The 24,448-nt window shown below is 35.1% G+C and overlaps 1 protein-coding gene and 1 long non-coding RNA gene across 3 annotated transcripts in view; one reads left to right on the top strand and one right to left on the bottom strand.

Moving 5' to 3' along the window:
- Positions 1-18,672, top strand: part of LOC147836362 (uncharacterized) — a 145,493-nt gene extending 126,821 nt beyond the window's left edge. Inside the window, exon 2 of the long non-coding RNA XR_015493690.1 lies at positions 18,169-18,672. This is a non-coding gene — a long non-coding RNA (uncharacterized LOC147836362). The remainder of the gene's footprint in view (positions 1-18,168) is intronic.
- The window catches only part of kyat3.2 (kynurenine aminotransferase 3, tandem duplicate 2), an 808,585-nt gene that overhangs the window by 137,861 nt on the left and 646,276 nt on the right, over positions 1-24,448 (bottom strand). The window lies entirely within an intron of this gene.

The following is a 24,448-nucleotide window of genomic DNA, read 5'->3' as shown; positions in this document are numbered from 1 at the left end:
ATAATAATACAAAAGTATTTATCTAATTTGAATCTATATTAGGCTTGGGCGGTATGCAAATTTTGATCTCGTCAAACCTTCCTATTTTACATATATTACCGTGAATAATAAAAAGAAATAATGACATAAGGCTCAGGCAGAACGTTTTTTTTTTTTACTGTGTGGAAAGAGACCATTTCCTGCACCAAGTATTTTGTTAATGCATCAGTACAGGTTTTCCAAATACCATTACCTTTTGTACTATGTCGTTTTCCCGAAGGCCCACATTATTGTCTGCTGCATATTGGCGGTGGACCTAGATGTTGTTGGTCTTGCATTGGAAGGCGTAGAAACTGTTGCACTAAGTGAACTCGGGTCCATCCTTGCAGCAGTGAGTGGATGATGGTTTTGTATATGCGACCTTAGATTTAAGGTATTTCCATCTCGCGCGGTCACCTTTTTGTTTTACAATTTGCGAATTGCCTCATCTGAATTTACCGCCTCCACCCTCTCATTTTGTCGAAACCCAAAGTACTGCCAAACTACAGAAGCTGTGTTCTTTTTCTAGACCAGGTCACATGGTGTGCGACTCGCCATCTTTCCTTAGCTCTCTTCTTCTCCACGCTATCCCGTGATTACAACCACGCCTGTGCATTTTAGGGCATTAAATAAATTGTCTTAAATATTTAATCCTTGTCTCCTATACAAGTGCACTTTTTTATAATGGTATTAAAACTGATACCTTTACTATTTTTAAATCCCCCAGTATACTATATTACTGTATTACCTCCCAAGCCTAATACAAACTGATAAAATGCCACAGAAGTAACATTTAAAATTGCATTGCGTACATGTTCTTACCATTGAACTAAAAACAAAATAAACAATCAAAAAAACTCTTTTTGACAAGCCGGAATATGCTTGTTAAGTGTGACGTCACACATCAAACTGTATGGGGAGACTCAACAAATGGTAATAATAAACGTTTACAAAGCGATAATAATACTTTCGAAAATCATGATTGCAATATATACATCTATGCCTAATATCCAATGGCCAGAAATTGGTTAATTGTTTATAAATTGGTCTTCAGCTTTTTTAATTACAGTCTGTAACACCCCCGGGTTGCAAACGTTTGTATAGTATCCAATCTCAGCAGTAGCCGAAAACCTGATCCATAGTATAGTTACCAACAGTATAGTATGTTATTCAGACCCCTCACCTCCCAAATCCCCATCCCCCTGTCCCATTCTCCCAAATTTTATGAGACAAATGTTGGTAGGTATGACTATGTGATATGACAAAAAAAATGTAATATGACAAAATATTGGTCATGAATGAGTATTTTATCAATGAATCCTTTTCACAATACCGTTATAATGTGTCTATAATGTATATAAAGTCTATGGGGCTGAGAGTAAATTTGTCGTTATTCTCTCCTCTGGCTGTCGTCATCAGTCTTACACTATTTTTTTTTTTTATCCTTTTTGTGAAAGTCTTGATCAAACCGTCATTTTTCTTTTATTATTTCAGCAAATAAGGTTTTAAACAATTATTTGCAGTACTCTCCCATTCACTGCACTCTTAAGTTTACCCAACTATGACGAGTTCCGCTACTGAGAAATCTGCAAATGTGAACGGGGCCTATTCAAATGAGTAGCGGCTTGGACCCAGAAACAGTATTCTATACATCACAGCTTAACAAGCGGGTAACTCAAAATTGACAGGTGAACGTTTGTTTTTTTTTTTCTTGCAGAGTTTCGTCTTAAGCAGCTTTATGTACGTTTGGGTTGGTCCTGAATCTCTCACAGGTGTTCTTTTCTCAAATCACTCAATATGAACCATATACGGACTCTCAAAGAACGTCCAATTTTCCTTCTGGAGACCAAATGGGGATTGTATGTTCGTAGTAATTCATCTTGTCGAGTTTCAATGCTCATTAGCAAAACTATGCTTGTTTTTTTTTTTTTTTTTTGATGAATGCAGTGCCATCTATCTGTTCCTTAATTGTGTGTCTGCGGGTTCTTATGCTGCAATTATGAATGCAGATGATGGGGTGGCTAATTGAACATGGATAAACATGTATACTTTCTTCCCTTTTCATATGAACATGCTATTCACTCGGCGGTGCTTGTAGGACTGGGGACTGGGTGGGGGGGTTGAAATGCCCTCTTTGAAGATTCAATTACCGCAGGGGGAGAGAAAGGTGTTGCAGCTTTTTGGGCCAGGTCTGAATGGGCTATTTGCAGAACAAATCGCCGTTTGAAGCTGTTGCTCGACTTAATGGGTATGAAGAGGGCCTGATTTGCATTCCCAGAATGCCCGGCTATAATCCGCACTCAGTTGTTAGACAGGTGGACAAGAGAAGCATGGTGACAATCTTTCATCATATCTATCATTTTTTTTTTTTTTTTAATCATTTTATTATAGCCTGTGGCTAAATCTAAAGTCTAAAACTGATAATGAGTTATTTGTATGGTCCTGAAAATAAGCATTCTATCAGAGCCTTTTAGTTGTATTATTTGTAGATGGTGTTCAAGGTTCATTGAAAAGTTTTAGTGAGTGGTTCCTACAGAAATAACTTTTGTTACTTTTTTATTTTGAAAACCAAAGGACTATGACAAATCTTCTCTTTCCAACTAGCTAATAAATAAATAAAAAAGAAATAAATGTAATAGAAAGGTTTTCACCTGATATGTGTTTACACAAAAACAAATTGTAACAACAATTCCCAATACTCAGTTATGTCAATTCACATTGACAAAAAATAAAAAGATGTATTGTGCATGCCAGACAACTATTTGGCAATGTTACTTTATAAAGAGATACAGTCCTGTAGTCTATAAAATGTTGAACTTGTGTGACTGATACCTGCTGTAGACACCCCATCTAATACACACATGTGCATTTTGTCACCGTTTTACAAATTAGCACTTTGGATTTTTGATATCTGTTTGCATTTCAGCACCCCAATTTATTTTTTTTTTAAACACAAACCCAAAGTTTTTTATACAGACTGAAAAAAACTGCCGCTTAAAATCAGCAATGGAAATATATTACAAAATGATATACAGTACATTATTTACCTAATAAAAGTATACAAATTATTCATAGTGGTGGCAATAACAAAGCTCCAAAACTATTCAATTGTTAACTTGAAAAACTATGTTTTGAGCAGAAATCATCAGTTGAAAACATCCTTTTTAAGCTAATAAATCTATATGTTTTGAGCTTGCCACATTTATGAATAAGTTTTGTACTTTTTGTTGTTTGGCTGAGCCCCCATTTAGATTGATGTGCAGGCTTTTGAGTATTTTTCCACAATAAAGGTACAGACTTTTTTACATCCCTAAGAAAATAACTTGAAAAAAAAAAAGTTAAATCTTTACTGACCTGACATGAAAATGTGTATTTTGCTGAAATGTATCTTACTGTTCATACACATGCTGAGGTACTCCATCATAAAGGTCCACATTTTTTTACATTTCTTAGTATTTGGTGTGTTTGTCTTAGAGAAATCTAAAAGCAAGTGTGCTCCAAAAGAGTGCTAAAATTCACATTTAGAAGAAATAAACATCCAAATAAGTTGCAGATTCACCTAAACGCATCAACTTTTTTTTTTTGAGACCATAGCTGCATACTACATTTGAATTTGACTTTACTATTCGACTATTAGAAATGCATGTTTTGTATATTATAAATTTAAGTAATACCATTAAAATTAGGACATACTACATGTTACCCAACTGATAGAAAATATGTTCTATACAGAATGTGAGTAGTAATGGAATTTGGATGTACTACATTCGCCATTTTGTCATAATCACGTGACCTAACCAGGCCAGTTCCATCAATTTACTCCCATTCATGAATTCTCAAGCAACATCATATGATAGCATAGCACTCATTGAATGCGCACTTCAGAATCTAGCCGGAAGTAGTAGGTCATCCGAGTACTTCTCGCATATTGTTTTTGAATACTATAAATTCGAACAGACATAGCTCTCCTCATACTTCAGTTCCTCATCTTATCTTCTGACCAATGAAATACCCACTCTAGTATTGGCTGCATCCAAAATCACAAATTTCTGTAATAAATAATAGATACTAAATAGTATCGCAATTCTGTTTTAAATCATAAGTCAAGTCTATGAAATAAAAGCAAATTGTCAGAAATGCTATATTTATTTATTATATGTCATAATACTTAAATTCAGTTCAGAATTCCTTTATTATTGACAACGTAATATTAGTACAGACTTTCTGTTTTTTTTATTTATTTATTGTGACTCTTTTGTTGGTACTGCAATAATAAGAATAAGAATAAGAATAAAAATAAGAATAAGAATAAAATAACTGAATAAATAAAAACATAGCCCTCCTCAGACATAGCAGCCTCTGTACATCCTAGTCTTCATGTTTCAGTTGAGATTACATCAAACTTTAAATAAGAAAAAGCACATTTGAAGCACTTCACTGGGTTTTTAAGTTTCCCTATTCATATTCCTCACCCAAGAAAGTTTTTAAAAGGTTATTTATTGGCATCAGTGGTTCCACTAAGAGCGTTTAATATCCATGAAACCATTTCATTTCCCAAAATGTTTTATAGATTATCCAAATAGACTTCACACTATAAAACTAAAATGTTCAATGTGTCTCATATGGTGCTATTTTAGGCTGTTCCTGGCATTTTCATTCATAATCATATTGCTACATTTTTTTGTCAGACACTGGAACTGTCTCGATGCACTATGTACATTTATTTTCTGGAAATACACTTTTTGAATGCCTTTATTAAATCAACATGGAAAGTGTAGTCATAACAGGTGCAAGGCTTTGCCTTTTTTCCTCAGAGCATCAGGAATTCAAATTAGCCAGTCTAAATACACAGCCGTCTCCTAAACACTTTAGCAGAGTTTGCCTCAGTAGTAAAACTCAAGGAATGTCTTTTGGTCTCTTTTGTAGAGAGAATCGAGCTAAAGTACATTTAAATAACTCTCAACAAAGAGATTCCAGGGGAAAATCACACAGCGCCAAAGAGGTTTTTTTCTTTTCTTTTACTTTTCTGTGTGAGTTAAAACAAAACCGTGTCTTGTTGTGAAACCATAACAGTTGTCCAATGATCAAATGCTCATCTAACCTTCAAGTTTAAAAGCGTCCTCTGGTTATTTTTACTTTGTGGTGCCGGTATAATGTGTAACGGATACAGGATCTCCCAAATACTTTTATGAGCAACAGGTGATTGTAGTCCAGCAACAGCTGGTGTTGAACAACAGCTCTCCTCATTTCAGCAGAAGAAACAGTTGCGATAATAATTACTTGATTATAATGTGTTGTTTTTCCCAGTTATCTATATATATATATAGATGCGCTTTAATGTCGGTATACTGTGCACAACATAGCTGAGATAGTTGAACGCGGCTCGCTTGTTTCACTGGAACAAAGGTCAGCCTCACATCTGTTCAAGTAATTTAGTGTTTTAACTGCAAACACGAGGGCCATGTATGTGACAATTATCTGCTAATGTTAAAGCAATTACCGGAGTAAATTGATCCTAATAAATGGAAATGAATTCAAGATTTTTTCTTCAGCATTCATGTTTTTCCAATTAAAATGTCCTCACGTGGAAAGACTTTGTTGTATAATTGCAATATATTTATATGTATTTTGTGTGTCTGTGTGTGCGTTGTCTATTACAGCCTTGAAAGCATGGGGTAAAATAGAGGTATAAAAAATAGATATTGTATATAAGTGTAGTATATAGTGTATAATGTAATTTCATTCATTCATTTTCTTTTCAGCTTAGTTCCTTTATTAATCAGGGGTCGCCACAGCGGAATAAACCACCAACCTATCCAGCATATGTTTTAAATAGCAGATGCTTTTCCATCAGCAACCCATCACTGGGAAACATAATTTAATTTAGCATCTGCATTTAATTATGGGCTGCAATATTTTATAGTGTTTAATAAACAAAAAAGTATAATTCAATGAACTGTTTAAAATTAAAAAAATGCAAATGTATGAATACTAAAATAGCTTTGAATGGAACTGGTTCTCTTGTATTTATTGATGATGTGACTGCTGACAAAAGCAGCAGGATGAATTCTGAATTGTAAGAGTTTTTGAAGGGAAAGAAGAAAAATGTTATGCAATGGCCAAGTCAAACACCTGACCTGAATCAGGTTGAGCATGCATTTCACTTGCTGAAGACAAAACTGATGGGAAAATGCCCCAAGAACAAAGACTGAAGTTGCTGTAAAGGCCTGGAAGAGCACCACCAGGAATTAAACCCAGCAGCTAATGATGTCTCTGTGTTCCAGACTTCAGGCTGTAATTGACTGCAAAGGAATTGCAACCAAGTTTTAAAAAGTGAAACTTTGATTTATGGTTATATATTTTGTCCAATTACTATGGGACCCTTAACGAGTGGGAGGCAGATAAGCAAACTGTTGGAATTCCTACAGCGTTCTTCTGATTTGGATGTCAATATCCTCAAATTAAAGCTGACAGTCAGCAGATAAAGTTAAAGCAAATCATTAATTCATTCATTTTCTTTTCAGCATAATCCCTTTATTATTCTGGGGTCACCACAGCAGAATGAACCGCCAACTTATCCCGCATATGTTCTACACAGTGGATGCCCTCTAAGCTGCAAACAATCACTGGGAAAAATCCATACACACTCATTCACACACATAAACTACGACTATTTTAGCTTACCCAATTCACGTGTGCCACGTCTTTGAACTGTGGAGGAAACCGGAGCACCCGGAGGAAAACCCATGCGAGCGCAGGTTGAACATGCAAACTCCACACAGAAAAGCAAACCGACCCAGCCGAGGCCCGAGCCAGTGACCCTTTTGCTGTGAGGTGAATGTGCTCCCCACTGCTCCACCAAGGTGCCCTAAATCACATCTTGTTTGTTTCATTAGTGTTGGTATATAAAGCCAAAAAAGTTAGAATTGTGTCGATGTCAAAATATTTATGGACCTAACTGTATACTACTAAATTGATTAATATTAGTATATATTTCTATATAATTTGAAATATTCTTGACAAATACATATTAAAACATTTTATTAAGGATATAAAATACATTTTGAAATACCTTTTAAAATTTAATTCATAAACAAGTCATATGTGATGCTTTATTTATCTAAAAAAAAACATATATGTGTATTTAAAAAAAAAAACATACATAAAAGTAAGGTTTATAAGATTTATATATTTCATTTAAATCATGTGTAACACCTACAACAATATGACTGCACTTAAAATACTTAAGGTTTAATATCTAAAGAATTATGTTTATATTTCATGTTTGATTGTATTCTACCTCTGCCTTTATCACTCTATATCCACTGTCATATGAATGAAGTATGTTGCCATGAAATATTAATGTTTTCTACTCCCAGAGCAAAATCCAATGAATGCAAGATAGTGAGCGACATATTTCAGAAACGTCATTTCTACATTCATAATCCATATGTCAGATGTGGCTTTGATGTGGACCAGAAGAAGGCAAGTTAATGGAGCTCAGCAACCACAACACAACCACACAAATGACTTTACAGCGCAGGGAGAAACAGGTCAGACAAAACCTCCCTCTGATTCACAAATCTCTGTTAGTTATGCTGAACAGAGGAGATAAAGAGTCTAATTATTTGTCAGGTTTCATATGAGGATGTTTGAACAACGGTATATTGGGTTATACATGGAGACAATAAAACAGATGTGAGGAGAATCTCTTAGCAGCGAATGAATGGATGTTTGGCATGTTTGGGCCTGTAATGCTGTGATATTTGAACAGGTCACAGCTTGCTTGTTGAAGACAGAGTACATACGGAATAAAAGAGAAAGGATTAAGAAGAGGAAATAAAAAAAAGAGAAAAAAATCACAGCAGGATTTTTCTCTGATAGGTGCTGAGAGTGTGATATATTGGGCTGTGAATAGAGGTGTGTATTTTTTTGGAAGTGTGTCTTTGTGGTATTCCTTTTATCCCTGCTTTATGGAAATCTACATATAGAAATCTGATAAATGCCAATTAATAAAAGTCTCATATACAAACTTATGTTGGATAGATGAAAAAAAAAAAAATAAAATATATATATATATATATATATATATATATATATATATATATATATATATATATATATATATATATATATATATATATATATATATATATGTATGTATGTATGTATGTATATATATATATATATATATATATATATATATATATATATATATATATATATATATATATATATATATATATATATATATATATATATATATATATATATATCGTCCCCTTGGAATTATAAGGTTATGTCTGCGTTCTAAATGATTTTGACATATTGAGCTTCAAAGTTTTGCATTCCATATAACAAACAGTTTGTGTGTAACATTTAATATATATAATTTGAATTCTGCTGAAAGCATTCAGATTATATGTGCTACCCAAATAATAAGTCTTTGAGAACGGGTTTTTCAAGCCCGGTGGCGCATTAGACCTGGGGCTCATCTCCGGTTTCCAAAATGCATCACAAACTGCTTGAAAAACTGTTCTACTATGATAATTCATGATGAAAATAAATTATTTTCAATAAGCTGTACTTGTGTTTACTCACTGTTTATTCAGTTAAACATTAATTTTGAACTGTAGGCCTACATAAGCTCCAAACAGCGATTTTTGATTACCTTAATCCAACTAAAGTCATAACTGAACTAAACAGAAATGGAATTAAGACATGTGGAGTATGCATATATTAGTGGCATTTTTTTCAACAAAATCCACACACGCGGCTGTCAGTAAAGAACCACACACACACACACACACATCGCGAAATGCAGACGTTTGTTTCTTTCATTTTTGTGTGTGTAATAACTCCTTGTGTAATAACTTACTCCTTATTTGTGTCTAATACCCCAGTTTGTCATGGGGGATGAATGAAATTTTCGTGAGTTTAAGTGAAGTTAAATTCAGGCATCCTGCTTGATACAGAAGGGCACTTTTTTGTCAGACGGCTCTGACAAAATATAATGGTATGTTGAAATTCTAAATTCTATAATATTTTAATGCACCTGGAAACTACCAGTCAGTTTTTTTTCAGTCAAATGTTTGTGAGAAAGTTGCTAGGTAATGTTTCAATGAGCTATTAGATATGCCTATGTCATTTACACATGCACCCATGCAAATACAACGCACCCATGCAATTGCTGTTGTAGAAAACTTGGTTTCATTCATTCATTTATTAATTTTCCTTCGGCCAAGTCTCTATTTCAGAGGTCACCACAGAGGAGTGAACCACCAACTATTCCAGCATATGTTTTACGCAGCTGATGCCCTTCCAGTTGCAACACAGTACTAAAAAACACTTAGCCAATTCAGTTTAGTCAGTTCACCTATACTGCATATTTTATACTATGCAAACCCACACGAACATGGGAAGAACATGCAAACTCCACAAAGAAATGCCATCTGGGCCAGCGAGGACAGGAACCAGCGACCTGAGCTAACCACTGTGCCACCATGCCAGCAAATTTGGTTTCTCCTTTTATTATTGTTCACAATATTTGATTTAATATTTTTTTCTTCTTGCCTGATTTACCCCAGTTAAGCCTTTAAATTGCACTTTAATCTGAATACTATTATTTTGAACCTATTTTGTAAAATATTATGTACTGTCATCATGCCAAAGATAAAATAAAATCAGTTATTAGAAATTAGTTATTAAAACTAATATGTTTATATATGTGTTAAAAAAATATTCAGTGTGTTAAACAGAAATTGTAAAAAATAATTGGGTCTAATAATTCAGGGAGGCTAATAATTTTGTTTGTTTGTTTGTTTTTATTTATTTATTTATTTATTATATCAATGGTTCATTTATTCAGGCATTCATTCATTTGTTGTTTAATTGATTGATTCATTTATTAATTCTCTTATTCATTCATTCATTCATTCATTCAATCAGCTGTTGCTCACTATGTTTGTGAATTTTACCAATGTTGGGGGTAAAACACATTAAACAAGCATCCGTTACTTTTAAGTTTAGATACAAATGTAATTTACCTTTTGATAGAAAACATATCAGCAGATATTTTTAACCTATATATGAACATGTATTTACTCATCCTTTGAAATAAATCAGAAGAGTGAAATACTAACTAAAAATATCAGGCAATAGGTGATTGTCTTCAGAAACTATTTTGTCATGCTGTTCAAAAGTTTCTTCACACCCTAATAGCAATCATTAAATAAGTGGTCCAAATGTATTTATGTGTATTTTACTATTCTGTGGAAGGTGTGAGACCAATAAATGTTTATCCAATCAAGGTGTTTGGTCTAAACATTAAGCTAGGCTGTCTGCCTGTCAAAATATATAATTGCATTCCTAATGCTTACCATAAATGTGATATATTGTAGTGATCAGTGTTGGGGAACACATTACAAGTAATGCAAGTTATATTCTTAAAGAAGTAAAGTAAAGAGTAAATGCATTACTTTCAAAAAGTAGGTAATAAAATTTCAAGTATAAAATAAATATAATATTTCAATTACTTTTTTTCAAAAATGTAGCTTGAGTTACTTTTTAGATTAATTAATTTGCTTTAAAAATATGTGCTGTATTAAAATTAGTGTAATCACTTTAACTCCCGCTCCCTGTGGGAACAGAAAAAAAAACAAGATGGCAGAGCCTTACATTTCTGTGATAAAGGTATTCTTATTCTTTTGAACACATGGAAGAAGATGACATTATCTTTATGGACAGTGATTTTACTGAACTAATAAGATTAGAATACAAAGTTAGCAAACACATTGCTTTCAACTTATATTAATCTGTGTGGCATGTATAGCATTAGAAAGTTCTCAGAATGTAACATTATTCTACTCTTTTTTCAATTAGTTTTTTAAAGGTATATGAAGGTGTAGGTAAAACAATGTGTCATTAAATGCAGAGCTCTTCTATCAAACAAAGAAAGAACTATAGTGAGTCCCTGTGAGTTCTGAAAGAGATCAAGCAGCTAATGTAACAAATTTTTTACCATAAAAATAACAAAGCAATGCAACTAGTTATGGAACTAGTTAGTAAATCAATATTGTAATGCATTACATTCAAAAGTATTGATTTAAAATGATAATAACAATTCCTACTTTTCCAGATTTTATTTGCACACCAAAATGTAATTTATTTTAAAGTAAGAAAAAAAGACATACATGCACAACATTAGTGTTTACACACTTACACAACCTTTACTTGTATAATGGCTGGTAATTAGAGACACTTGTGAAGATTAGCGGATAGGAAAAAAAACAACTTTTTTTGACATATGGGATGTTTGGTCAGGTGCCGAGTCTGATGTGTAAATGTGTCAGGATGGGTGTAAACTATGTGCACTTAGTTCTGTCATTATGTAAGTCAACATTTCAGCACTATCAGTGCACTCATCAGGAAGGAATGTGGCACGTTTCAAGCCCATTCCAATGATGCACTTACGAACATGCAGAGGGGCTTGAACTGACAGCAACCACAATAGTGTGTCTCTAGCGTTTTAAAACACTTAAGAGCAAAAACATGTAAAATATCTAAAACTTAAACATAATAATTAAGAACTTCCCAGTAACCTGTTGTGAAAAAAATACACATTTCAAGTACTGTACAAGTAAAAGTACAGATAACATTTCCCCAGTTTAAAGTATTATGCCATTCCTTTTCAAATTAGCCTGAGTCAAAGTAAAAAAAAGAACTTGATGTTTACTTAAATATAAAAAATACACTAGAAAGAAAATGTTTCACATTATAATCAAACTTACGAACAACTACAATAATAGCTTAAATAATGATAATTAAAGTGTCCAAACAGAATTTTTTTTTCTAAATTTGTCATATTCCCTAGTATATAATGCCAAATTATTAAATGCTAAATTTGAATGCATGCTCAAATATAAAACAGAACATAGACACATGTTAAACCTATCCCATTCTGAGCTGGAAACAAACCGGCTATTTTGTATGGGAGTCGGTTGCTCTAGCAACAAGGCTAAAGACTATGGCCTTTAGTGTCTGTAGCTAGGGCACCTTTAGAGGTCAGAGCAGAGGAATGAGGTTTACCTGCATATCACTTTGCTAGCTGGCCTCTGTTACACTCACCCCACTTAACCTCACTCCCATCCTCGGGTGCGTTTCGGAAACCATCGTTAACCAACTAAGGTCGCAGCAAGTTGCGTCGTTACAAACATAGTTCGTTGATTTGCTGTTTCCTAAAACCATTGTTCTAATAAACATTCACAAGTGCATTGCAAACTTGTATACTTGTAATTACACCTTTGGAGCTGTATTTAGAAACATAGTTCCTGGCTGTGTTCTATTCCCAGCTATCCTCCATGCCCTATTCTTTTAGAACATTCTAACATTCAAACTTGGAATATTAATTAAAAAAAAAATTAAAGTCCTCTCTTTTAGGTGTAATTTGCATTCAAAGTATTATTATAGTTTATTTTTAACAATCTTCATATTGACAATTGTGCTCCCTTCGCAGTGCACATTAAAAACATTAATGTCATTTTGAACATAGCCGTGGCGCATGACGAAAGCAATAGGTGATCTATTATTTAACATTTAGGGAATTTATGTTACATCTCCAAAGCTTGTGAAAACAAAACAACTCTTTTAATTCTTTTAATTTATAGTAGGTTATTTATCAAGCATCTTTAATTCAATTCATCTTTATTTCTATAGCACTTTCATAATGTAGATTGTGTCAAAGCAGCTTCACATAGAACAGTCGTTCTCAAACTGTGGTACGTGTACCACTAGTGGTACACAGGCTTCCTTCTAGTGGTACGCGGAGGAATGAAAGATGTCATGTACATGCTATACACATTTAAAAATGTATCAAAAATTATGTAAATAATATGCCATATATGACATGTAGCCTATATTTCTGAGGTAATTTGCCACGTTGCCAGAGTTGTAGCTGCTTTACTGGGCCTAATACGCTATTGTATTTCAATACTGGTCATTTGGTGGTACTAGGAGAGACAATTTTTTTCTGAGGTGGTACTTGATGAAAAAAGTTTGAGAACCACTGACATAGAAGATTACAGTAAATTGAATTAGTGTCAGTCCATTTTTCAGAGTTTAAGTTCAGTTTAGTTCAGAGTGATTTTATTTTCACTGCTGAGAGTTCAAACACTGAAGAGCAAATCCATCTGTACTGTAAATGACATGTTACCTGTTGGTTAGAACATTTCTACAGTGGTTTGCATGAGTAAACAAAATCCTACATAATAATAATAATAATAATAATACTTATTATTATTATTATTATTGTTGTTGTTGTTGTTATTACTATTATTGTTATTAACATTGTTAGTAAAGTAGATTTTTTTCCTTTCCTAATAAATAATAAATATTACATTTAATTTCTTAATAAATAGCCTCATCATTTATTTATATATATTTATATATATATATTTTTATATATATATATGAGATATTAGAATACATGTTAGCTTTTGTAATTGACTTTATGTTTTAGAATATAATGTGTAATGTTCTCAATAATATTTGTAAAGGAAACATAGGCCCTATATGTGCCATTTAGATATATTTCAATTAATATGAAAAAAAGAGTGCATGTTTTTACCAAAGCAAATATTGTTTTTTTTAAACGCATGTGAGTATAAAACAATATAATTTGCTCAAAAAAATTATGGGGGTCTTCTCTAAAGAATCTGTTATCTCACCGTTTAGAGCATCATTATGGGCGTTTTACGTAATGCGGTTCAAATGATGGATCTGCGACAGAGAAGCCACGGGTTTTGGGAAAAACTCGTCACTACATTGTTCTTGTCCCAAATGATGCATCATACTATGATAGTTCATGTCGTTGTTTAGGAAATGCATCCCTGGTCAAGCCCACACGTGTAACTTAACGGTCCTACTGCACCCATTCCGTTCTAAGCTGGAACTGAACCGGGGATTCTGTGCATAGTAGTCAGTTGTTCTAACAAGGAGGCTAAAGACCATGACATCTAGTGTCTGTCGATAGAGCACCTTTAGAGGTCAGAGGAGTGAGGTTTACCTGCATAGCACTTCGCTAGCTGGCCTGTGTTACACATGCAATATAAACAACATTGTAAAAAACACTGCAAACTTTATAGTAACTTACTTACCTCCAATTCTAATCCTATCCTGTTCAGATGGTAATGCACTAAACTTTTATTATAGTACATTTTATCATAGTGGACATAATCAGGTCAATATGGAGACTAAGACATGATATAAACAGATAATCGGGACCTAAAACTTTTTATTTCATTTACAACTGTAAATCCTAAAATTGATCATTAGTAACTTAAATTTTGGCATCATCAGTTACTGGCAATAAATCTCTCCCATTTTTGACTTAACTTGAAACTGTTCATAAGTGTAGTGAATCTTACTAAAGATGTTGACTGGTTCATTTGAATCAGTGGATTGTTTGAATCAGTGAGTCATTATTTCTCTCTGAGCGTATCATCTGATTAAGTGAGTCATTTAGAGTATTCCAGATGGTATATATCACTCTCTGAAGAGGAATTTGGAGTGAAAACAATAATGATCGCCATTTTTAACATTCCAAACACAAAGTAGTAATTAAACCCTAGCCACTTTGAAGGATTCTTAAAAATGAAAGATTTCAAAAGGTGCACTTGATGGACACTTTGGGACCCCATTTACTTGCACAAGGACATTTTTTTTTTAAATGCCATAATCCCTCTGAATCTGTCAATCAGGAGGGTAAACTCTTCAAAAGGATTAGGTCATATGGGGATGAGCCCTTCCATGTTGAACTCAATCTGACCCTTTGAATCAGTCATTGACTGAGAGGGGTCTTAATGCAGGCTTGGTGCAGTTGCAAGGTGAGCTGCATACAATGGTTTTTAATGTGCACACCTAACCCCGCCCCTAACCCTACCCCTCACAGTGACTTCATTGAGTGCAGTCTCAGCTTAAATCTGCATCCAGATACTATTGCATTGATTTGTTTGAGTGAAAAATTAGAGTCAGTGAGTCTTTAACTCACTTCGACATGCAGGTTTAGTTGAAGCTGTGAATTGTTGAATAATGAACAAACTCGATAAAATCTGTTCGATTCACAAATGAATTCTTCAGCAAGGGTTTGAACAGATTTAAGAGGTAAACTGTCATATATATACAGATCTCTATTTTAAATTAATACCTAACACACACATGCATACATACAGTGCACATATATACAGTATATATACAGTGCATCCAGAAAGTATTCATGGCGCTTCACTTTTTCCACATTTTTTTTATGTTATAGCCTTATTCCAAAATTCCACACACAATACCCCATTATAACAACGTAAAAAAAAAAAACTTTTTGAAATTGTTGCAAATGAATAAAAAAAAAAAAAAAAACTGAAAATCACATGTACATAAGTATTTCCAGCCTTTGCTGTGAAGCTGTAAATTGAGCTCAGGTACATCCTGTTTCCACTGATCATTCTTGACATGTTTTAGCATGATTTATAGAGCTGTGAACCTACACTAGTCTCACGGTTTGGTTCGGTTACGATTATCATGCCATTGATTCGGTTCAATTTCATATTGCATCACAGTGCATTGACGTTGCTTTTCATACACAGTTTTATATTTTCTTCACAGCAGCAGTTCTTGTATTAAAATGTTTGAATAGATTTATTTTTATATATTATTTGTAATACAATGTTGTCATTTAATACAAACTGTCAGCTATATAAATTGTATCTTTAAACAACACAAGCATTTAGCAAATAATTTAAATAAATATAAATATCCAGCTCACTTTCTGATCCTTGTCTAGTTCTCTTACACCCCTTTGATTGGTCACACCCTCAACAAAAATGGTTTTGATTGGCTCTTGCGCGCTGCGCTCTTCACAGATGAGTGACACTGACAAGCGGCAGGCGGCGATCACAGCTGATCCATGATAGACACGGTGGAGAAAACTCTGCAGGCACAATCCACCAATCAGGCCTGTATGTTAGAGTGGCCAGACGGAAGTCACTCCCTGCCTGGAATTTTCCAAAAGGCATCTAAAGGACACTCAGACCACAAGAAACAAAATTCTCTGGTCTGATAAGACTAAAATTTAACTCTTTGGAGTGAATACCAGGTGTTACGTTTGGAGAATGCCAGGCACAGCTCATCACCAGGCTAAAAGCATCCCTACATTGAGGCATGGTGGTGGCAGCATCATGCTGTGGGGATGTTTTTTTAGCAGCAGGAACTGGAAGACTAGTCAGGATAGAGGGAAAGATGAATGCAGCAATGTACAGAGATATCCTGAATGAAAGCCTGCTTCACAGTGCTCTTGACCTCAGACTGGGGCGACGGTTTATCTTGCAGCAAGAATATGACCTAAAGCACACCAAAATATCAATGGAGTGGCTTCACAACAACTCAGTGAATGTCATTGAGTGGCCCAGCCAGAGCCCAGGCCTAAATCCTATTTAACATCTCTGGAGAGATCTGAAAATGGCTGTACACTGTCGCTTCCCATCCAACCAGAAAGAGCTTGAGAGGTACTGCAAAGCGGAATGGGCAAACATTCCCAAACATAGTTAAAAAGACTTGAGGCTGTAATTGCTGCCAAAGGTGCATCAACAAAGTATTGAGCAAAGGCTGTGATTACTTATGTACGCATGATTTTACAGTTTTTCTCATTGTCATCATGGGGTATTATGTGTAGAATTTGAGGAAATAAATAAATTTAATTCATTTTAGAATAAGGCTGTAACATAAAAAAATAATAATAAAATGTGGAAAAAGTGAAGCCTATGAATACTTTCAGGATGCAATGTACATGTCAACTTACACAAACCCTAACCCCAATCCCAACCCTAACCTCAACCTAACAGTCTACTTATAATCTAATGATAATTAGTTGGCATGTAGATGCAATGTATCTTAAATTCAACAATTGGACCATCAAAATGAATGTGACCATTAAAAATTCCATGGCACTTCTCGAAAAGAGTAGGGGTATAACCCCGGTGTCCTGGACATATACCCTCCATTGGCCCTTACCATCATAGCCTTCCAATCATCCCCATACTCTAAATTGGCTCTGTCACTGTCTCTTCACTCCTCCATACCTGGTGTGTGATGAGCGCACTGGCACCATTGTCCTGTGGCTGCCGTTGTGTCATCCTAGAGAATTCTGCACACTGGTGGTGGTGTGCCGAGACCCCCCCTCATGATTGTGAAGTTCTTTGAGTGTATGACTAATCATAGTAAATGTGCTTTATAAATGCACATTACATTATATAACATTACAAATTGACAAAATCACACTTCACAATGTACAATTAACGAAATGTAGTGAAGTTGAAAGTAGTGTAATTTAAAATATATATTAAAATTAAAAATAATGTTTCCCTGTAGTAAAGTTTGTTATTGTGGGAAGAAGAAGACAGGGTCGGCGATACAGGTAAGCAAAATGTTTTATTATATGTTTTGATGGCACCACACGTGATGCTGTGTGTGTGTGTGTTCTCTCCTTCCCCGACTGCTCTCTCCCTTCTCCTTTAGAAGGGTGTTTCTCCGGCTCAATCACCAGAATAAAAAGGTGTTATTTCTTATTTCTAATTGGCCTGCTGATTAGCTTCTGGGCTCTGACCCTGCTCTCCCCCCTCATTGGGTGTTCGATCATGCTTACCTCTCCAATTTCCCTTATCATCAAAACAAGTTTTCATGACTTGTTTTAATTTATACCATGCAGTGTATAATTAATGACATGCAGTCAAGTATAAGTACCATATTTTATTCTAAAACAGAGTAAGATAAAGGAATACAAAAGTGAGATAATTTACAGATAAGTATGTACAATAGTGAAGTAAAAAATATTTAGTTACTGTGCACCACAGCCAATAATAAGACAGAGAGCCTGTCCTCAGAGCAGAAGTATGCAGTAGTTCCGAAGGCTGGGATCCAAGTTTCTCATTAGCAACAGAGCATCATGGTACTTGAGTGGAGCTGTGTTAAACCAGCCCATATTGCTCTAAAAAGCCTCTCTCTTTTTTTCCCCAGTCACTCACCAGGCCGAAGCTCTTTGCGAATCGTACATGCATTTACCATTACAGCCATCCTCATACAACTCAACTCTTTCAGTCATTAAAGGGGTGGTCCAGAATGTTATTTTTAAGGCTTGGTTGTGTTAATAAGATGCAAAGCAATGTGTGCTCATGTTTAACTTGAAGGAAATCGTGTTATTTTTTTATAAATCTCACTTTGATTATACACAGCTACTCAGCTAACATGAAAACGACTGTCATATTTCCTAGTTCCTCTAAAAGGCCCACCCTCAAGTGACTCTGATTGGTCATCATCATAATATGCTGTGATACGCCGATCGGCTTCACGTCACGCCCTGACAAGCACGCGCGTTTTGTGTAAACAGTCAGTCAGTCAGTCAGTCAGTCAACACGTGTCTGTAACGAGTGAAAATGGGATGCGGCTCCTTTAACTGTTTCTGTGCCTTTTAGTGTGTTTATGCGTGTATACGATGAAGTATTTGTAACACGAGAAGCGCATGTGCGCGGGAGAGATTTTTATTGTTCTTTTTCTCTCATGCTCGGATTAAGTTATTTTCTGTGGTGACAGAATAAAGCACAAGATGTGAGATGAGACCTTTGTGAGCCTGGATTGATTTGTTTTTGATGTTACACTCCAGTTGGGAAATCATTGCTGTATTTTTTTTAAATCAATGCGTTACAGGACGTCTTTCATGCATATGCGGAATATGCCTGTGTAAGTAACATGAATCGTTCACATATCTTTTGCGACTTTATTGTCCGAGTTGTAAAACGCATAGCATAGCTGCCTATAGAGAGAAATTCTGCCGTCTCACACAGAGAGACGCAGGTGCTGGCCAAGAGTGCGTGTATGTGTATGTGTGTGTGTGCGTTTACAGCCGTTTGATAAATATGGATTTGTAACGTTAGCTAAGTCGTTAGCGGTTACCATAATTTCCCGTTGTTTACATCTTTGCTACAACACACCGTTAAAGTTAGACACTGTACATGTCATGATCAATTTTAACAAATAAAAACACTTACAGGTCATGACTCAGAGTTCACAGCGTCTCCTTGCTCCATCTTTGAGGAGATTTTAACTGAATCCAGCACTGAACTGGGAGAGATTCTGGAAGCTGTGTTTTGTCAAATCATGCTTGCTATGTATTTTATAGTTCTCTGGAACATAATTAATATTGAACTGTAAGCACTTCTGTGTTTGGGTCGTGTCATTTGGAAGCCCAACAACAGAAACAGAACAGCTCTGTGGAAACAGCAGGATGGCATTTCTCTCTCTGCAGTAACGTTACAGCGCCTCTGGCCACGGCCTTTACCTGCGCAGTGTGGGATGCGCAATAACGAACTTTTGTGATCTCACAGGGGGCGGAAGTATTTTTTGTAGTCCCCAAAATTCGTTAATTGTAGGCGTTGCTAAGCTAACTCTGTACAAATCAAGGTCTCCCTTTGCATTAAACTTTGAATATTTTACATTCAGAGATGCTGTTTATGTTCACACAGCTACATTACACATCAACTGAAGTTTAAAATATAATATCATAGTGGACCACCCCTTTAATACAACTCTGGCCAGCTGGCTGCGATACTCCAGTATGTCCTTTTGAAAGACATTCTCTGGAAAAAAAAAATATTGCTCGCTTGTTCTCCAGCCACAGACTCATAGTATGCACATAAATAATTAAGCTATAGGTTTAATAATTAAATGCACGTGAACATTGTCTTCTCTTTTGACCATGTTTAAACACGTAACCCTCCGCAGGGTATCGATGTCCGTTCTGTCAAAAGGTCAACACTAATCAACAATGCGGCCTTGTGAATTATTGTATCAGGTAGACACACGGGCCAATGAAAGGAGCGACGGCTGAAACAGAGATGTCTGCAAGAAGTGTGAAATCTGGTTTGTAATTGCACTGTTTCAACTGCCTTTCCGCGGCATCTGCAAACAACCTAAAATAGAGCCGGGATGGAGGTGCCCGGTTACTTAGCAGGGTGTTCGATAACATGAAGAGGGACATGCAAATATTGGTAAGGCAATTAAGGCTAGTCTTGTTTGCCCTAAAGTAAAGGGGTAACTCAATCCTGGCCATTATGGGTGTGCTGCTAACGCACTCGACAACGGCTCCAGAAGGGCATGGTTTCTCTCAGCTAAAAGGGTTCGCTCCTGACGGCGAGAGGGCTCACTTTTCGTAAACGGCCTTCCTGTCCGTCATGTAAATGCTTGTGTAATGCGATGAGATTGAAAGCACCACCCTTTCGCTCTGTCCTCCTGTTCCCTAGGGGCAGACAATGGACTCTCGGAAAAGCGCATTTAAAGGATACTTCATTTTTCCGCTACACAAAAAGAAGAGACTCACCTCCATTAGTAACTCTGCTCCCTTTTACTCTCAGAAAGTCTCGACTCACCTTGACGAGAGCTGCACTAAACACGCAGAGCGCCGCACAAACAAGCACTCGAGACACACACACGTACACACTGTAGGTTTTATCTTCCAAGTGCAAAAGCATTTAACCAAAAGGTTAATGGTGTCGTTTGAAAATGATTCAAGTGTATGTTTTTGGATTGAGTTTCACAGATGCTGAAGTGTTATGCTGTTTCGGCTCTTTTCAATGTATTGGTCCAGTCCATAATGATTTCGTTATTTACTGTAACTGTTTTTTTTTTTATTATTTGTACACAAAAATAACACTCTGAATCATGTACTTAATGCAGTCTTCCACAAATGAGGGTACACATAAGAGCTAGAAAATATTATGGTCAATTCAGTTTGAAAATATCATATACTTTGACAGTGACATTTAAATTTAGAAATTTTCCCTAGAAACAAATTTATGCAGTTCAAATTTAAACAAATATATATTAAAAAAAACTTTTTTGTTTTTTACACCAGTCTCAAAACCTATTTGAAAAATATTTTCAGAAAATTTGTTTTTTATTAAAATTTAGAATTAGAGAACTTTGACTTATTCATTAATTTCAATAACAATAAATACAATTAAAAATTTAAAACAACTTAAGAAAAAAAAATTATATATATATATATATATATATATATATATATATATATATATATATATATATATATATATATATATATATATATATATATATATTATTTATAACTATTACAGAAATCTTAGAGTTAAAATAAATGACACAATAGCCCCTTTCACACATGCAGACCTTTACGGAAAATCCCCGGCAATTTTCCGAAAAGGGATCATATGTGAACAGGCCCTTCTTGAAAGTACCGGTAAATGAATTCCGCCAATTTTCCAAAAAGAGAAGTTGTAACATTACTGGTAATTTACCGGAATTCTGCGCTGTGTGAACACAAAAGAAAAATTGCCAGAAAGAGTGTGTTAACGTTTAGAACAAGCTGATGTGAGACGTACATCTAGCTGATCAGAACATTTAGACGCATTCACATCCACAGAAAATAAAAGCCTCTGAATATTTTTCCAAACACATTTAGCTGCTAGATGTTAGTCAGATAATGTTTCTATGTTCCTTCTTATTGCCAACTGTGGAAAAAAATATCGATAAAATGCTTATGATAAACTGCTGTGTGTTTACCTTTAAGCTCTTGCTTGACGCGTGTGCACTTGAAGCAGCCAGTGAGCGCCAACACACACATATTATGTACTATCAACCATCGACAAAATCCTGACCCTTTCTATGTTTACAAATACAAGTGCAGCCATTTAGAGCTCATTTATGGTTATGATGTCAGAATCTACCAGTATTTTGGAATGCATGTGGGAATGGTCTTTTCTGGAAAAAATCTAGAATGTCCTTGCCTGTGTAAACACCTTTTTTATGAATTTACCCGTAAAGTGGTTCGGGAAATTTACCAATATCAGTGTGTGAAAGGGGCTAATGTCTTGCAAATATTATCTGTTTAGTATACACCTAACATGTGTAGCCATTTGAATCTTTGTGGCTCAAGAATTCCAGTCTCATTCACTTCCATTCATTTTTAGACATTAAAAACAGCTCATTTTGTTACTTGATGTTGGCCATACATTTGTTTGTTTTGTCTCAGCAGCGTTTTTATTTCTATATTGTAACATTAGGATGATTCTAAATGTTATGCTTATTTGTTCTTTGTATGATTTTATTACTCATTTAAAAAAAAAAAACCTTATACTTTAGTGATTGTTTTATATCTTGTTTTATAATATGATTTGTTTGTTTATTTAGCATATTACTTAAAAAAAAAAAAAAAAGTTTGTATTCTTTTTTTTTTATATCTTTTCTCTGAGCATTACCAATGATACCAGTAACACTCTCTGAAATTATGCTGTAATAACATTTCATATAATCCTCTTATTATTGTGTTTTTGATTAATGAAATCCAGCCATAATAAGTAATAATCTATAAAATAATACTCAATAAGCTAAAAACCAAAGGTGTTCGGCCTTTCATTTGTTTTGTCCAGATGTAGCTTTTTTCCTGAAAGACCTTTTCACTGACTCTTTCCCACTTTAGGGGGGAATGAGCCAAAAAAAAAAAAAAAAAAAGACTGAACCAATCCATACCCAGACCCAATTGAGCTATTTATGGCAGTGTGTTTTCTCAGACTGGGCTTCTGAAAAGCCTTTCTGAGCCTTCACTCCCTTTGGAGCATTCAGTGAGGGAATGTGGTAACAATAATAATGCATTAAGCCAGTCGTGGCTCGCGACAACACTCAGTGTGCCATCTCTTAAGTGCTGGGCTCGTCGGTCGGCCCCTGAAAGCAGACAGACTCCTACAGCGAGACCAAAGACACACTCACAATACGCTCACAATGAAAAGGTTTCATAACCGCCGTCGCTATGCAGGGACTAAACCCAAAATGCCAGTGTAAAGTGGGATCATTTGACGTTTAAACTTCCTTTGGGTGTTTTTCTTTTTTTTCTCCTGTGAGTGTGTTTTTGTGCGTATGGGGGTGTGTTCATCAATCAGATCCCCACTGAGGGAAGTAAATACACTGATGTTTTTGATAGATTTTTCACTGCGCTTCGGTGGGTAACTCAGTTGGAACGCCTCCCTGATAAAGTGAAAGAAAGGTTCAAACTTAGGCCTTGTCTACAGGAACGCAGCTATTTTAAAATCTCAGCTTTTTCTGTGAGTTTGACTGTTAGTCCACATACCAAGTGTAGTATCAGGTCTTTAGCTATATGTTTCCATCACACTGTTTCTATGCACATTTGTAATATTCCATAAAAATGCTTAAATGGAAATGCCAAGATAAGCATACATTTTGAAAATGTGCATAAAAATGTATGTGAATAGGTAAAAAGGATAAATGTTTTATTCGATAAGATGTGCATTAAAATGTGCACAAATTACAATGGAAACACATTTACCAAATAAATTCCACCATGTGCTTAAAAAAAGGGGAATTTTGTATTAGCAGATCATGTGAAAACATAAATAGGTGCCATGGGATAACATTAATGGACAGATCAGTATACTGACCACATTGTAAAACATCTGATATGTTGTTTTGGTCATTCTAACATACCTCTGCCAAAGTCTGTCATCAAAGTGGTTCAGTATTATTACCTCCCAAAACTGCAGTTTTGAGCTGCAGCACTCCCTTGCACCTCTAAATGCCACCATGGTTTAATTGTGTTTTGTCTTCTAAGGCGTACTCATTTAATTATTCAAGAAAATATATTTATGTGGAAGTGACAATTTTATTCTCTTTGAGTTTTTGGATGGAAATAGTGCTTTATTTGCACATATTTTATGTGGTATTCCAGTTTTGAGCATCATTCTAATTCACATCTTGGATACATGGAAACATTGCTGCGGAGACTGAAACTTTTTTGGAAACTCCTGGCAGTGGGAAGATTTTCAGAAACAAGTTGCAGTGCAGATGTGTAGTCAGTGAAATAAAACATTAGTATTTGTGATGTTAAAGTGTTGGCACTGCATTCTGCTTAGTTTGATGTCAAATTGTGTGCCACTCAAGGATTACCAATGAGCAAAGAAAACAACCGCTTAGGGCCCCACGAAATCTGAGGGGCCCCAAATAAATACCTAGAAGTATAAATTACACCTCTAAATTATACATAACATCAATTTCTGTGATATTTTGTATGATGCCCCCACCCTCAATCATAGAGCAAACCAGCCATCAAATCAGGTAAAGAATAAAAAAAATATTGTGCTGTAAGAAAACAAGTGCATTTACAAAAAAACATCGCAAACACATTTTTAAAACACATGCTGCATTTTCACACAACACAAACTCAAAAAAGAACGAAACACAACAGAAATGTGTCCCCAGAAAGGGGATCCACAAATATTACAAACACCGCTGAGCTATTGCTCAGTGGAATTGTTGGTGATCTTTGAAAGTTGAGTTTTTGTTTGTT

The sequence above is a fragment of the Danio rerio genome, chromosome 6, assembly GCF_052040795.2.
Source record: "Danio rerio strain M-AB ecotype USA chromosome 6, GRCz13ab, whole genome shotgun sequence".
Classification (NCBI taxonomy): domain Eukaryota; kingdom Metazoa; phylum Chordata; class Actinopteri; order Cypriniformes; family Danionidae; genus Danio; species Danio rerio.
Note: the sequence above shows the minus strand (reverse complement) of the source record. Positions and strands in the feature narration are given on the sequence as shown.